Raw genomic sequence first — 15965 nt, 5'->3', positions numbered from 1 at the left:
ATTCCACAGTGAAATCACAGACACTATAATTTCCACATTTGTAATGACCCAACAGGGGTGCAGGACTCATAAATCAGTGAGTGTGCGACCTGATCTGGTGGGTGATATGCTAGCTTTGACTAGGTAGTCCTTGATGCTCTTGCTTTTGTAAAATGCAAAGATGGGGCATTCTGGGTGAGTGCTCCTGCATTTAATACAGCCCAGTGTTTCAGGACCAGTTTGCATGGGTACCCTCTTGCAATCAGTTTGTATGACAGGGTCCCGGCTTCATGGAAGAAGTCTTGCTTACAGAGACAGTTTCTCCTAATGCGTAGGAATTGGGAGTAGGCTAGGAAATCCTTGAGGGCTCTAAGACGATTTGTGTAGAATTGGGAGTAGGCTAAGAAATCCTTGAGGGCTCTAAGATGATGTGCGTAGGAATTGGGAGTAGGCTATGAAATCCTTGAGGGCTCTAGGACGATGGCTGGAGGAAGAGAGTAGGGTATTCCTCTCGGTGGGGTTTCAGTATTACGATGTGTAAAGTTTGCCACCAGCTGTTCCAATCATGAGGTCCAAAAAGGATATTTCCGTTCTACTCTGTTCAAGTCTGAAGTTGAGGCCCCTACAATTTGCATTGGGACAGATTAGGAATGCTGTGAGGGTTTCTGAAAGGCCCTGCCAGATCAAGAAAATATCATCTATGTAGCACTTCCGTGTAAGAATATTGCTACGGAAACAGTATTGAAAAGAATGATAAAATTTTCTAGGTCGTCAATAAACAATTTTGCAAAGTTGGGGGCGTAAACAGCCTTTGACACCTATTTAGTTAAATTTGTCACACACAAATGCCAAAATTGGCTGGTTGTTTCATTTGCTTTTCCCTCCCACCATGTTGTTTGATATTGATGCAAATAAATGATTTATAAACTGTCCACTAGACAACAAATATAGAGATCATTGCATCTGTATTGTATTCCTATGTGTACATGTTTTCTGTGAGGGACCGTTGTTCCTTTATAAATATTTCATACCACTGATCCCTCTACATCCATGGGTTTCCCTTGTTCTTCCTAAACACACTACCTCACCCACAAGGCCATAAACATGACTGGCCCAAATGGTGGGCATGCATTTGACTCCTAAGCACTGGAATGCTCTGGCCCTTAAGGTACGACGAGAGGCACATTTCTTAGAGTTCAAGAAGTGCCTACGAACCTGGATGTTTCAGTGAGCCTTCTTTTCTGGCTCCTCCATCGGTACTCTCTGAGCTTATACCAGAAGCCCACCGGTTGGTGCTTGGCTCTTCTCTTCGTCTCTCAGGGCACAAGTCCTAAAAAAAGAAGTGGGGGGACGCTGGCTTCACAACAGGAAGTGATGTCACGAAAGGTGGCTTGCACCATCAGATTAATTGCCTCCCTTCGCTCACCCCTTAGATGCGATTGCATCAGAGAAGCCAGCGTGTGAGCAGCGTTCTGAATGAGCTCTGCTCTCGCCCCAGAGAGGCCAAAGAGTGAATGTGTGGCTCCATTTGCTCCAGTAATCGAGCTCCTGGTAAAATAAGTGGGGGGACGCCGTCGACCCGCGAGGTACCCCGACTCGAGCCCTGTACGTCTCTCCTCCCCACTGTCTTGCCCAGTGCTGCTTTCAGAAGCAACCTCTCTTAGTGGGTGTGTCTTCTCATTTTGGGAGCCAGGCGCATCATGAGAAGAGCCGGGCGCCACAGTTGCAAAGTGAGTTTGCGCGTGCCACTGAATGCAGTATGAAGAAAGATTTGTGGGTCTGCCTGAATGTAGCTTTGAGTCACAGTTCTAACATTTCCGATGACTCTCACCAGAAAAGGATCCGATTATGAGGTTTCCTATAAAGTCAGTCGCTAGTCATTTTAAGATATTTCAAAGATACTTTAGGACCTCTGTAACTTAAGGGTATTAGTTGAAGCTCATGCTACATTGTGCGCTTTTATGCATAGCATTTAGTTGTGTGTGTACAATAAAGTATTTTTTCCTTGTAAGTAAGAGCACTGACAGGACAGGATATATAAATTGGGGCTGAACATCTTACTGAGTTCACTGTCTCTAACCCTCCCTCCCTGAGGAAGCTGTAGAATGGAATGTTCTGCTACTCTGAGTGTCAAGTACTAAAGGAGTGTACTTGGTACTAAGGGGCAGATTTATGAAGGCCTTGCGCCGCCGGTGCGTCACTTTTTCCCATGTTAAAAATGACGCACCGGCGGCGCAAGGCCTTCATAAATCTGCCCCACAGTTTTAAAACCAACAGAAGGTGGGGTCCAGGACTTCAGAGGTAAAAGGCCCTTTTTGTCACAACTGAAGCCTAGTATCTTCTGATTAACCTGTGACCCCAAACTAGTTGTGACGCAACATATGGCCCAAGTATTACGAATGTGGTAAGATATCTCATAACACACACATCAGACATGTTACACGGTTCATCTTTGACAAAGAGAACCCATGCACAGATGTTTCTAAATTATTCCTCCCATGTCGCTCATCTACAGAATAGCACGCTCCTTGTATATGTGAAGGGACATGTAAAGTCCCTTTTTTTGTACAGTCAACCATACCAGGTGTGTCCCCACACCCTACCTCACACACCGATCCTGTCCCAGTCAGACAGCCTGAGACACAACTTGTTGTTCTGGTTAGAAATTGCAAACATCTCAGGACGTATTTTATTTACACTTTTCACCAAACTTAGAAAACTTTTAATTCACAGCATAATCCAAAATGTTTACATTACTTTACATTGCTCCCCATGTTTTAACAGAGGCAGTTATATATCGAGTCATCGAACCCCTCTACCACCTCTGCAACTAGCTTTTGTGAGCTCATGGTTGGCCTATCCCCGGGATCACCCCTGCCCACCTCGGGGCTATCACTTAGGCGTGAAAATCCCTGAGTTTTTCTTAAATACTGGTTCTGTGAGGTAGCGGATCTTGACTCAAAGCGGAAAGCCTGCTTGCCCCAGAGCACCCACACCTCGAGCACAGGCCACCACCATCAGAGAGCCAGCATGTGCAACCGGGCCATGCCTTGGTGCCCTGGCACAGATGGCACCCTCCAACCCCCAAAGGAACCAGTGTCCCAAAACCGCCAACGCGCATGTGTTGGATTAGGCTAGGGGCTGCGGAAGCGACTATCCCAACACCTCAAATCGCAGCTTCTCTAGTGAATGCTGAAAGCACACTCCTTTGAGGTCCCACTGACACTGATCTCGTAAGTTTATTATTTAGTGACTTGCAAGCGTGACCTGAAAATTCCTGCCAACCATGAACTCAACCCGCCACTGGCCACCTTAGTTTACTGACCATCTGGACTCCCAATACTCGCAAGACATATTGGCACGCAAAAGCAACAAGGTTGTTCACAAACATGGCACTTCCCTCAGGAAAAACCTCATCAGGACAAAAAACTTCCCCCCCTACCCCTGATACAACAATGGGGGATACAGTCCAACCTAGACGATCTCAGTGCACGCACGGAATGCCCCCTCACACCAGGACTGCCTAGGCTAGGCACCATAGTAAAGGATAACATATTGATGTGGTGCTCGAAACTTAAGATTCTGGTAGCATCCCTGTGTTTTAATCAAACCAAGTGTACCCTAAAATAAAGGAAATCCTTGGGTTTACACTTAGATAGTTTAGGATTAACTGGAGCCCACGTATGACCAGAATATTAATATTCTCATCTCCCTCCCCACTGAGATTGAGACCACCATGTTAATTTCATTTTAACATGGTGGTTTGGACTGGCTGATGATAAAGCATGCCAGAATTAAGCAGGTGAGGCCTTTTCAACCAATATATTTATGCTTTGGTGTGGCCACTATCCTGTAGGGAAATATTTTCATGTATTGCCGACAAAGTACATGAAAATTCCCTGCCATATTAGTTGTGTAATATGTGTTATGCAGAGTGTGTATGGCAAGTAGACTTGTAGCCCATTTTTGTTGTGACTCATCTATATTCGATCAAGCAATCAAGGCCTCTGGTAAAAACGTAGCAATCCACATGACTTGTGCTAAATCAGTGCCCCCAAGTTGTAAAATCACCAGAACCAGAGGAGGAAGCCCTCATGAAGCTAGCTTGTCCACCACTGACTGGAGGCCCTCTATCTTGAGCTCCCCCTTGACCATACCACCTCATATTGAAACCGGTGTCCTTAGCACGCGCTGCAAAGTCACCGGACCAGTATGCTTCCCGAGCCCCCTGGATGAAAGAGTGGCCTAACACCCACACCACTTGAGTGTGCATAGCACCTACATGCATAGGACATGGGAAGGAAGAGGGGCAATATAAGCTGTCACATCATATGCAAACGCATATAGCACCTGTGGCACTCAGACCACCATCTCCCAATCCTTTGCACCCGCTGTCTGTCCAGACCCTCCCCGGCTGCATACGTGGCAGCCCCTACGCGAAACAAGTGGAGCTGAACATTGCTGTGTCACATCCGTTGCTGCTTGCGTGATCCTCAGTACCCCAGAGAAAGGATATCTGGAGAGAGGGAATCCATCAGCATGCAGAAACAGCACTATGGCTGGACCCCGCAGCTGCGGCACTAGATAATCAATGAGAGACTGGGCCATGCAGCAATTGAAGCTGGGGGCCTTATCCAAAACTATATGTTTGCCCCTGCCTGCTGGTCTGTTTTTGACAACAGCAAGGTGACAGCCAACGACCCCAGGGGCCAGCTTACATGCTCGAATTGTATGTCCCCATGTTTATCCTTCCTAGACTGTGTGATCAATTTCCCCACACAGAGTACCCCATAAAAGGCTAGGCAAAAGGCTGCTTTAAACAGCTGAGACTCAAATTGCGAATGGCAGACATCCAGCAACTTTGAAACCAGAGCAACCAGTCTCTGCACATCAGTTTGCCTTCTTGTATCTTTGTGCCCCTCCCTCAAGGTTCTGCCAACCCATTAGGGCTTTCTTGATAAGAAATGATGTGGCTCAGTCTCTGTGCCCAACCAGCTTTGCAAATAAATAGAGAGCCACCAAATGCTAACGCTGACTGGCCCTCCCCCTTTAGCTAGCTAAGAACGCCACCCAGGAGAATTGCGCAGAATTCCCCATTCCTCTAGCTCAAAAAATTCAGATATTGATTGAATGCCATCTCATAGGCTTTCCTCAACTTAGATGCTAAGCTGGATGCCACAAGGTCTTGTAGGATGGGTCTCCAAGCCTCCAGAAATTTAGGCAAGGAAAAGTGTCAGCAGCGTTATTGAGTACCCCCAGAACATGCTTAGCCCTAAACGTAATGTTATTTACCAGACATAACAAAATGATCTCCTTGATTAATTTTAGAACTATACTTCAGCTCACTTTCTGCTGATTTTTAGCCCCACCACCGCCATGTTGTCAGACCAAAACACTTCCGTGCGGTAGCTGAGTTGTGCAGGCCAGACTGTCAGGGCAATAAATATCTGGAACAGCTCCATGGAAGCTAAATTTCTCACCAAGCCTGCCTTGCCCCACTCAACTGGCTATTGCTGAGCGCACCAGTGGCTACCAAGTATTGCTTTGAAACCTACAATCCCTGTGCATCTGTGAAAAGACCCAATTCAGGGCTAGCTTGCTGCGGGGAACCCATATCACAGTCCTGTTAAAGCTCTGAAGGCAGAAATCCTAAATTCTCAATTCCTGCCTAACCTTCTGAGACAGCTGTGTTCGATGGTTCTTCTGTTCAAGGTCAGCCATGGGTTGCGCAACAGATCTGGAAAACGGCCATCACATAGGGATAATGTGAAGGGCAAAGTTCAGGAGACTGATCATTGCCAGGGGATGTATTATGTTACAACGCATACTATTACAACACATGCTTTTACAACGCATTTTTTACAACGCAAGTACCTTTACAAGGCATGACTGTACAACGCATTCTATTACAACGCGAAGTAGTAATATTAATAGAAAAGTACCAATACAACAAAATCACTCATAACGCATTCCTTCTTTAACGCATGAAAAAAATCGTTTTTTGTTTTTTTTAATTTTGTTAAATAAACCTGGCACGGGATGCAGGGAAAATAGGGGTTTTTGGGTGGGGAAGTGTATTAAAATGTTGGGAAAGCTTTTTTTTAAATTAATACTCGAGTGTTAAAACTAATACTCGGGTATTAAAAAAGTATTCGCGCAATTTCCAAAAATGTCATTTTAAATGAAATCTAAAACAATACTAATAAAACATACAAAAAAATAGTAGCATATTAATAAAAAGACTAAACGTAATTACGAACAATTTTCACTCACGTAGTCGCCATTTTAAAAATTAAACATGAAGTAATTGTCCTACAACTCTTTTCATGAAAGTAACACCACAACACTAATTACAAAACGGATGCCAAAACGGGACGAGAAAGTTAAAAGAACACTTTTTAAAACGAAACATTAAATTATAAGTTTCCACAGAAAATGAAAGGATTTAAAAAGCACATTTAAACGCTGTTTTTCTCACTATTTAAAATATCACTGACTTAAACTTATAAATACGAGCAAAACACCATTTTGAAAACAGTTGATTATCAACTCCCAGAGTGACCAGACGCCAAACGCTGACCCTCTGACCCACTGACCTATTTAGCGAGCTACAACTGGATTTCATTATATAAACAATATTTATCAACATTCAAGTAAGTGTATAAACTAATAACAGTAATTTTAAGTTAAAATAATTTAAAATAAATATTATTAGTAATACTTATATTTCCTTAATTTACAGATTTTGCATACTTCGCAAAATAGAGAAAGGATTTTCTACGTGCTAAACAACTTAAAAAATTATGTAAGTTCCAACACATATTATTATTTATTTTTCCAACTAATATACATTTGCAGCAAAACGCTATTACTTTAAAAATGGTAACACAAATTAAACCTTTTAAAATCCAAAATATATTTCATCGTGACACATTTTTCTCACATTAGAGAAATATAAAAAAATAGAGTGTTATGTTTACCATGTGAATAATTTCTTTTTTAAATTAAACAAATGTCAATTATTTTTTTAAACAGCCAAACTGAAAAATTAGCGAATGGGATAACAATTAGAAAAAGCGATTTGAAAAAGGAGCCACACTCCTTAACAACTATAAATAAAAAGGTACTTGAGAAATTATTTTGAGTCAATTCAAATTTACCAAAATCCAATTTTTTCCAAAATCCATGTTTAGCTATTTTTAAAGTCCACAAAATCCATGTTCTATTAAAATCCTTCTTTCCCTCCGTCCTAAGATCTTTTTCATCTTGTTGTAGGTCATGGGCAAAGTTTTTCAAGGGTAATTACCATTCTATTTTAAAAGCAAGGGTCATAGAAAGTTTTTTTTTCAAAGTCCTTCTGGATAGGGAAGAGTAATCCAGGAAATCATTTTTTCTACTCGAATGTTTTTTGCAAAAAAATCCATTCTCCATAAGCATCCTGATAAAATCCCCAAATATCCAAATGCAAATTCTTTCAAACTTCTTCTTTTTTTTTCCTAATCCATCTTCTTCTTGAATGGAAAACATGGTGCAAAAAATGCAAAAACACTATAATTGCATCCTAAAATTAAAAGTAACTATGCCACCCTTCCTACATTTCTAATAATTCTCGAAGGACTTTCTTGTGTAATTACGAAACGCCATGTGTTCAAAATGTAAACTTAAAAAACAATTCCGAAACAATTTCTACCTCCTAGCAAAACATATTCTCACTATATGACCCTTGCTAGTTTCCTACATGTTCCAAATTTGTGTTTGGTTCAAATGAGAAAAGACAATGCACCTTAAAAAAGTTCTACCTCCTTGCAAACCATATTCTCGCTATATCACCCTTACTATTTTCTAAAAAGTTTCACAACCAAAATTTTTTCAAATCTGAAAATAAGTGTCAACCGAATTCACCATACAAAACAAAGAAGCTTTTTTTCTAACTTATAATCAACAATTTGTATCTTTCCATGCTGGGGAAAATCAATTAGATATTTCAAAACAATGCATTTTCAGGTATACATTTGCATAAAGAAAACAATTGTCAAATCTTTAAAAATTATTTTAAAACATTGCAATCCCCAAATTACTTTTACCTTTTACTTTTAGCGACCCGACATAGACATATTCTAGTAACATGATCGGCGACATGCTGTTTAAACAAAATTAACATTATTTTTGTAAACCGCAACCTCTCCTTATCCTTTCTTTACATTATATACCGTATATATTTATTTTGTTTCTATTATGTTTAAATAAAGTTAAAAGTGTTTCCTACCTGAGCGCAGATCAGCTTCCTGCTGCTTCCTCCATCGATGCTCTTCAAAATGGCCGCTTACGTAAACGTGAACGTGTCGACGTCATCGGAAGCTGCAAAGATTGAAAAGGGACTATTTAATAAAATATTATTTACTATATTAATTTATTTTTGTTATTGTTATATTAATTTTTTTAAATATGTAAAATATTTTTTTAAAATGAGTAAAAATTTTACTTTCACAAAGTATTTTTTTAATAAAAAAGAAACAAGCAAAACTATCGTACCTTTTTTTTCATAAATGTATTAATCTAAACTTTAACTAAAACTAAAATAAATTAAATAAACTAAAATATTGTAAAAGTTGCGTTGTAAGGGATGTTCCCCCCTTAAACTGATTGTCACCTTCTTGGCCGCCAAGCACACTCACAGGGGGCTCCTAAACTGGGCCGCTTTATCTTCAGGAAGCCTGCACATGCCTGCCACAGTATCTAACTCAATGTCCAAGAAAGTAATCAATGGGCCACAAGTCTAGCCCTGGACCAGAAGAACCTCGAACTGCTCCGGCTGGCCAACAAAACCCTCCAAAACATCTGCACAATGTGGTGAACCCTCAAGACCCAGGTAGAGGAAATAATCAAGGTAATGCAGAACCCACTTGTGCCAGTCACTTTCTTAAAAACCCACTCGAGGAAAGTACTGAAGGTTTCAAAGTACACGCAAGATACAGAGCAGCCCATAGGCATACACCAATTAAAATAAAAGGCACCATAAAATTGAAACATAAAAACTGGAAATCGTCGGAGTGCACTGGTACCAAACGAAAAGCAGATTGGGTTCTGCATTTCTACAGCAGCTCATTGCTCCTTTGCGTGGGCATGGTGAATCACCCCCCAGGATATGCAAGTGATTTTATCAATTTTATCACTCAAGCACTTGCTCATAAAATCATTAGCTATACTAACTTCATCATCTTGGGTGATTTCAATTTTCACTTAGACAATCCCAGCGACAGCTCTGCTCAGAAGCTGACAGATACACGTATGACCGTCAGCCTATCTATGACCCCCTTGGGAACAACTCATAGAGCAGGGCACATAATCAACCATATATTCTCCAATACGCCAATTAATCTTGACAAGACTCGTCAGATCCAGTGGTCTGACCATTTCTTTTTTTAAAAACTTTTTTTATTAACAAATTGCAAAAGAAAATTACATTACAAAAAAGAAAAATTAAGGTGTAAATAAGGACATCAGGTGATATCATACATTTCTCATCTCGTAGGCCAATATTCACAGGTACAGAATCGCATGCGACTATGTTTTGTAATAGGATCACAGGGATTCCTGTGCTTCCAATTCCAGTCGTGGCGCCGGTGGTTCACAAATCTCTCCTCTGTGACTGTTCCATGCCCCCCAGACCTTCCCCCATTTCTCCGGCAACCCCTGGCCACATGTACTGATTTCTCCCTAAACATACACCAGTCCAAATCCTCGGCCCATCTAGAGACCCGAGGCGGCTGACTTGCTCCCCAAAGCTGAGCGATATTTCGTTTAGCCACCATGTACGCCAGCGAGCGTCACCCATTGCCTCCGGTACATATTCAAATCTGTAGGTTCCCACACATTCAATAGACACCTTCGGGCTTCTGGTCGTATTTCCTCTCCCAATACCTATTTCAGTTTGTCATGGATCTTCGTCCAAAATGCCTGTATCGCCACACAGTGCCAAAGAATATGCATAAAGGTGCCAGGTTCTCCACATTCCCTTCTACACTCTCCACTCCCCCCTTGCCCCATTCGCACCAACCGAGGCCCGGTAATATATGATCTATGCAGAATCTTTAGTTGCACAAGCCGGAGCCTCATCTGAATCGCCACTACCTTCGGGGAGAAAACTGCCTCCACCCACTCTTCGTCGTCTAATTCCAATCCATCAGCACTCCACTGAGCTCTGATTCACCCCAGCGGATTCTCCATGTTATTAACAAGTTTCCTATATATCAAGGAAATAGTCTTTACGGGAATGTACCCGTCTAGTACCCGGTCTTCAAGAGGCGACGCCTCCGGGAGTACTGCGTCTCTGGGTATATGAGTGAGGAGAGCATGTCTCACCTGCCGATATTGATAGTGCTCATTATCATGCAGACTATACTGTTGCTTAAGAAAATCGAATGTATGTACCTTGTCTCCTCCCCAAACATCCTTTATCTGGGTGATCCCAATAAGGTCTCACTTATCAAACCCCTTAGATTTCCACAGGCTCCCTAGTTTCTCCGAATTCAACAGAGGAGTGGCCAATGTCAATTTTCCTTCCCAACCTAAATATCTATTAGCCGCGTGCCACACATGTACCGCATGTTCTGTTGGGCCCACTAGTGCAAACCTCCCTGGCTTAGCATATAGAGCTCTATCTATCATTCCACCAGGAACAAGCCCGTGGTCCATGGCATAACCCAGATCTCCCGGGGGTCCGTAGACGATATGATTCACAGCAGCCAGCTGCGATGCCCAATAGTACTTTCTTAATTCCGGGAGTCCGATTCCCCCATCATACCACGGGAGAGTTAATTTAATAAACGCTATTCGGGGTCTACCGTCCCACAGAAGCGGCCTCTGAAGTGTCTCAATTTCCCTAAAATAGGAGGCCGGTACCGGGTCCATTGAGTTCTGAAGAGCATTATGGAAACGGAGTAAAGCCATCATCTTAAACAGAGCGGCCCTTCCAAGCAATGATAGTGGAAGAGCTCTCCAGCGCTCCACATCCTTCTTACACCTACTCAAAGGAGAAGCCAAATTTTTGGCATATATTTGGATCAAGCGTTATGTATATACCTAGATATATAGGGCCCGATGTAGGTCGCCAAATACCGGTCGGTAACGGCCGATTTCGGCCGTTACCCACCGGTATTTGAAGTTGGAGATGTAGGGGCATGTTAAGATACAGAATCGGTAATTTTACCGATTCTGTAAAATACCGAATCGGTAAAATTACCGATTCTGTATTTTGACATGTAGGTAGCACTGCAATCAGTGCTACAGGGGTCTAAGAATTTGTTATTTACCACCAACTAGAAGTTGGTGGTAAATAATGAAAACCCTTTAAAAAACATTTTTTTGTGCTTTTTAAACAGTGTCATGTTGCAGACATACATGCCCCAAGGGCATGTAGGTCTGCAACATGTGCACCCATGCACAATTGAGGGGTGCAACAGGGTGTCAAAGTGACACCCTGCCACCCTTCAATGTTTCCCCCAATTACCGAATCGGTATTTACCGATTCGGTAATTACAGAATCTTACCGATTCTGTAATGAATTCGGTAAAATTACCTATTCGGTAATTACAGAATCTTACCGATTCTGTAATGAATTCGGTAAAATTACCTAAATCCCGATTGCCAGTTCTTAAATACTGAATCGGTATGATTCGGTATTTAAGAATCGGTAATCTGGGATTACCTACATCGGGCTCTTAAAACCTACTGGCTCAATCTGAATTGGGCACGATTGCGGAATTCTCGGCGGGTCGCCTACAAGGACAAAAAGCACTGACTTTGACCAATTCATAGCAAATCCTGAGTACCTACCAAAAATGGCAAGCACATCCAGAAAATTGCTTAAGGACGCTCTGGGATTAGTGAGATAGAGCAAAACGTCATCCGCGTATAATGAGATTTTATCTTCCCATTCTGGTGTCCACCGCAAGCCACGTATCGATCTATCCCATCTGACCCACGCCGCCAGTGGCTCCAGCGCAAGAGCAAAGAGCAGCGGTGACAACGGGCATCCCTGCCTCGTGCCCATCTCCAACCAAAAATCATTCGATCTACAATTATTGACGACTACCCTGGCCAGGGGTTTAGCATACAATAGTCGCACCCATCCAACAAACTCCCTTCCAAAACCCAGCTTCACCAACACTGTAAACAAATAATTCCATTCAACCCTATCAAACGCCATAGTGGCGTCTAAGGACACCAATACCGTTGGTTCCTGTATCTTCGACGAGCCCCCGAGAACACCATGCAACCTTGGCAAGTTCAGAGCCGTATTACGACGTGGCATAAAGCCAGATTGATCCGGGTGGATAAAAGTTGTAATTACCTTTACCAACCGAGTGGCGAGCATTTTCGCCAAGATTTTAGGCTCTGCATTAAAGAGCGAAATAGGCTTATATGAGGAACATTGTGTCCTGGGCTCACCCGCTTTGTGTATGACCACTATATTTGCCACTCGCTGGTCATATGGAAGCTGACCCTTGTCCTTACTCTCCAAGAACATGACTCGGATATGCGGGGCGAGTCTATGTGCATTTCATTTATATAACTCAATCGGTATCCCATTGGGGCCAGTCGCCTTACCGGATTTTATCATTCTTATAGCCTGTGCAACCTCGTCATCGGAGAATGGAGAGTCCAGATAGCACCTAACCTCCTCCGACAATCCCGGCATGACAATATCTCCGATCATTTCGCTATTCTCAGCCTCTGTAAACCCTCTCCCGGCGGTATACACCCTCTTGTAATACTCAGAAAATGCGTCAGCCACCGCTTGTGGATTTGTAACTTTATCTGACTCCGATCCTTCTAACTCAGGTACCAGCCTAGATGCCCATTCCTCATGTTCGAGCCACGCGATCAATTTACCGGCTTTATCTCCATGTTCATATATGCGGCTCTGCACGACATTGTTTTGAGCTAATGCTCTATCTCTCGCTAGGCATTTGTATTCATCTTGTCAAAGTCTCAGTAAGTGGAGGTCTTCAGGCGCAGGCGACCTAGCCACTCTCTCCTCCAAACGTATAACTTCTGTCTCTTTCTGATTTACCTCCGCCTGACATTTCATCTTCTTCCCCGTAACCCGAGATAGGACCTCACCTCTCGCTACCACCTTGTAAGCTTCCCAGAGGGACTGTGCTGAGTCAACTGTTCCCACATTCTCCTGGAAATAATGTTCCGACATCTGAATTACCTCCCTCCTAATGGCCGGGTCTTTTAATTGCCATGCGCTAATAGGAGCTATCCTACCAACCGCCGGTCGTCCGAGCGTGAGCTGTAACCACAGTGGAGAATGATAAGAAATACCTCTGCCAAGATACCGCACCTCCTGTATCATGGCTGCCACAGCCGCCGGTAGCAATATGTAATCTAACCTGGACAAACTATTGTGTGCTGCTGATATACGAGTAAAATGTGTCTGTGTCAGGTTATGCACTCACCAGCTTTCAACCAGTCCCAGCATCTCAAGGAAGTCTGAGAGCCATCTCTGCGATTGCCTTAAGTACTTGCGGCGGGCGACGGTCAACCTCCCCATCCAGTACGGCATTGAAATCACCCTCAAAACTGAAATGCCAAAGGGCAGTGTAAGAAAAACAGTACTCAGGTCACGGAAAGTATCAGACTGAAGGCCCGGTGGCACATATATAGATAGAAAGGAGCCCCGTATCCCCGCCTCCTCCCCTAGGATGACATATCTTGCGCCTGTTGTAATTCACAATCTCGAGGAGCATATCCCCAGGAATGTCTTGTATTTGGTCCCCCTGCCCACCAACCCACACATCACAAGCAACGGCAGTACTCATCATTCCTGTTCCTGTGAGCCATCTCCATCCTCGCTGCTCTGCCTCCGGGGCTCCCCCCGGGGGGAAGTCTCTCCAACCAGTCAGAGGCTATTTCCGGATTGTCGAAGAACCAAATCTTGCCCTCAACCTCAACTCGCAACTTAGCTGGAAATATCATGGCATATTTCAAGCCTCTGTCTCTGAGTCTCTTCTTAACACCGAGGAAACTCTGCCGCTGCCTTTGTACAGTTTGAGTGAAGTCAGGAAAGAAGGAGAGGGTGGAATTCTTGTATTTCAGGGGGCCCCCCGATCTGGATGCCTGCAGGATAGCATCTCTGTCTCTAAAGTGTAGCAGGGTTTCTGTTCTCCCACAGAACTGTGCACAGAGGATTGGAACCTCAGCGAATTAGGGTGACCCAAAACTCACCTTAGTACCCAACAAACCCATTACCGAGCTAGCTACAGTGTCTCATTGGTCATAACCAACTCCCAATGTTTAGACAAACCAGAACATGAACTCACCAACCTCAGGTTACGTGGAACACATGAGCACTCTTTCGTTATACAATCATTTCAAACCAGAACATGGAGTAAAGAAGAACACGTGAGCATTTGAAAGGTTTATTTACTAATGCCGTCTTCTCAGGCGCAGTATCTTAGATAATACAAGTAAACATATTATCAACAACAAAGCTACAAGCATAGTTACTAGTCCATAGAAAGCGAACGGTGACAGCATGTTACCATGCTGTAAATTAATAAGGGTTAACAACACTTATTTCTCACCCTCCCTAACTCCCATATTATATTAATAGCTAAGAAGGTCTCTTTGGGTTGAATTAGGGCGGGCCCATACCTCAGTGTCCTAGAATGAAGGGATCACATCAGCATACACCAGCTCTCTCTGCATGCGAACAGCATCAAGTGTGTTTTTGTGCCTCAAGCAAAGCAATATAAAAACCCGCCTCAAGCCCAAAGTTGGCAGAAGCTGCACTTATGTTATGTCTATGAAGGCGCGAAGATCAGACCTCATAACAATTCTGTATCGTGTTGTTCCTGAAGTTTCAGCACTCTCTGTACAGACATAGTTTATTAAGCAAAGCTGATATCAGAGTAATAACATATTATTCTCATGTAAACCACAACGAACTACTAGGTTGAAAGCTAAATCAACAATTAAGTGTCGTGTGCAGAAGCAGCAAAAGGAAAAATGGCGTTTAAACATTTAATGAGCCTATGCTAACTTAACACATTATAAAGATATACATTAGCTATATGACACCCCCCCATGATCTGAGGACGGAGAAGATAAGATAAGATAAGGGCACCCTCATGAAAGCAGAGTTCAAGAACTGTGAGCCATGAATGAATTGTAAAAAAATGTAATATTTTGCTCAAGTCAATAGGTCTGAGAAATTGATCAATGTACGAAAAATCGCAAAATATTCAAGCTGAAAGTCAAATGTCCGGAAAGAAATCATGGAAAAGTTTTTAGGACAAGACCGTATAAGCAAAATATGCAGCAACAGCCTCTAGCATGAAATCACAGTCTACATCAGAAAACAGTTCAGCCATCCAATTCAAAAGCGGAAAAGAACATACGTGTTCCCCCAATATCGGAGCCTCTATTACCATCAGAGGACAACTCGGTGGGTTCTCCAGAAAGCTCAGTTCCAAGAAATCCTGCGCTGCCGTGAATATATCCCAGGGACCCATTAGTCCATGCACCGCTGCTATTGCCATAATCCTCTCGTCAGAACAAACCAACTCGTGAGTAGTGATAGGACTCATCAGCTGATTAAAATCGACGCCAGGAGAAACCGGCCCGCAGAGACAAAAATCAATGGCCCAATCAAAATCACAGCTCAGGCAGTGAAACACAGGCTGGACACAGGTGAAGTAGGAAAATCGAAACGATAATCCATATGCCGTGCTTAAAATCGCAAGCGGCATCGTGCCAAAATATTCAAGCATTCGGTTGCGAAACAGCGGCAGCAGAGGCTGGGCCGCTTCTTCCACATGTGGGGCATCCATATTTAAGGAAGCAGAGAACAACTAGGACGCCTGCCGCTAGTGCCAGTAAAACCGGGAATCCACCAAACAGACTTGAGAAAATGGAATGAAAGAAACTAGGGATTACTCCAAATATTTTTTCAAATGAAGTCACAAGGCCGCTGC

General features: G+C 43.1%; 1 protein-coding gene across 1 annotated transcript in view; it reads right to left on the bottom strand.

The window, feature by feature from the left end:
• Window positions 1-8261: 8261 nt before the first annotated feature.
• PHOX2B (paired like homeobox 2B) overlaps window positions 8262-15965 on the bottom strand; it is a 488291-nt gene continuing 480587 nt past the window's right edge. The window contains exon 6 of the transcript XR_013608335.1: window positions 8262-8337. The gene's annotated coding sequence lies outside the window, so the exon portion shown is untranslated. The remainder of the gene's footprint in view (window positions 8338-15965) is intronic.

This window comes from Lissotriton helveticus, chromosome 2_2, assembly GCF_964261635.1.
Source record: "Lissotriton helveticus chromosome 2_2, aLisHel1.1, whole genome shotgun sequence".
NCBI lineage: Eukaryota > Metazoa > Chordata > Amphibia > Caudata > Salamandridae > Lissotriton > Lissotriton helveticus.
The sequence above is the reverse complement of the archived record's forward strand: the minus strand, read 5'-3'. Positions and strand labels throughout refer to the sequence as shown.